This window comes from Octodon degus, unplaced genomic scaffold (genome assembly GCF_000260255.1).
Source record: "Octodon degus isolate 3935 unplaced genomic scaffold, OctDeg1.0 scaffold00075, whole genome shotgun sequence".
In the NCBI taxonomy this organism is placed as follows: Eukaryota; Metazoa; Chordata; class Mammalia; order Rodentia; family Octodontidae; genus Octodon; species Octodon degus.
The window spans coordinates 1,851,742-1,853,374 of NW_004524651.1; positions in this window are offsets into that span (position 1 = coordinate 1,851,742).

Below are 1,633 nucleotides of genomic sequence, written 5' to 3' on the forward strand. Positions count from 1 at the left end.
TGATAGACTGGTAGCCTGATTGGAACTCTTATGGAAAGAAAAAGTCTGCCCTTGTGCTTCTTTGGAAGAGCTCCAGTCTTCACCACTGCCTTTGGATGTGTCTCCTGTTCCTTCAGGATTCCATCACAGACATCAACTTTCCACTGCAGACTCATCTCAGACTCTGCAGAGAGGAGCTCAACACCTTCAATGCTTGATTGGATTCACCATCTTTCTAGTACACAAACAGCTATTTTTCATTCTTCTACTCCTGACTCTGCAGGTAGCCATGTAACACTACTTTGTAAAACATTTATTTGTGTATATAATCTGTTCTTTCAGTGAGTTTTTTTATTATAATGAAATGCCTGAGGGTGGATGCTTTATAAAGTAAAGAAGTTTGTTTAATTTGCAGTTCTGGAATTTTGAGGGGCATAGCACCAGCACTGACTGGTGACCAAGCTTACAATGTGTGTACTCTCAAGCCAGCACATCTGGAGTGGATCTTCTCTGTACCATTTCTTGCTTACAAGTTGATCATCCATACACTTGCACAACTGTGCTCCACTAATCTGCTAGAAGTTTCTTAACCCATTCAAGTTGATGCCACAATTAACTATCATGGATCTTACACTTTCCATCATGCCAAGAAAAAATGTGGTCTCTTGTGAGCCAGAATTATATTTCTAATTCATAAGTCAAACAAGCAAACGAACAAATCAGTTTAGCTACTTTCTACAAGAGAGCTAGGTTGAGCTATCCCAGAGATTTGAAAATATTTTTCTCATTGACGCAATTAGAAAACAGAATTTCTGATGGGAAATAGAGTTAATATTCATGGATCAGAAAATGAGGAGGGCAAACTGGCACAAGGACAAACTTGCACCTAGTGGAAGAGTATGCACAAACATTCATACCTGCCAATTTTTATAAATCACAATTTATAACATACTGCCCAGGAGCTAGTAAAACCTGATCACTATAAAATTAAGAGTATGTTTTACTAAATCAAGAACTCTGATTCTGACCTTGCCTCAATTATTCAGGTTATATACATGTAGATTAGTTATTTAATGTGCCTCACCTCAGTTGCTTCACTTATTAAAATGAGGGGAATTTGATTAGGTATACTTAAGTGTCTCTTTAGCTTAAAATATTTATTCTAAGGTTCTTTACAACAATTAAAAAATGTGGGAGGGAAAATAAAGTAGATCAGTTAAGGAGATGTTCTACAGAAGAGTAATTTTTAGAATTTAAACTAATTTTGGTTGGGTTTTCCAAAAGTGGATGCTGAAATATGGACATAGATGCAAGAGATTTATTAGAAATGTGCTCCCCTGTGACCCTGTAGCCCTGGGGACAGCAGGGCCAGAGAGGAGACTAAGAAAAGTACCATATGTGATTTGGGGGTCAGTTTGGTTGCAGGAAGCTCCACAGCATGCATTATAATGAACGTTTATTTTCTCTGGAGGTAAAGAAACTGAGATGTCATACATTTTAACCAATTACAGGCTAACTGGCTAACCAAAAGAGATGAAAACTTTCAGGCACATTTAGCTATAGGTATTTATACTTTAAGTTGCTCCAGCAACCCAGGAGTAGTACTACCTTAGAAGGTTGCAGGTGCTATCATGTTAAGAGTAAAGCATTCAGA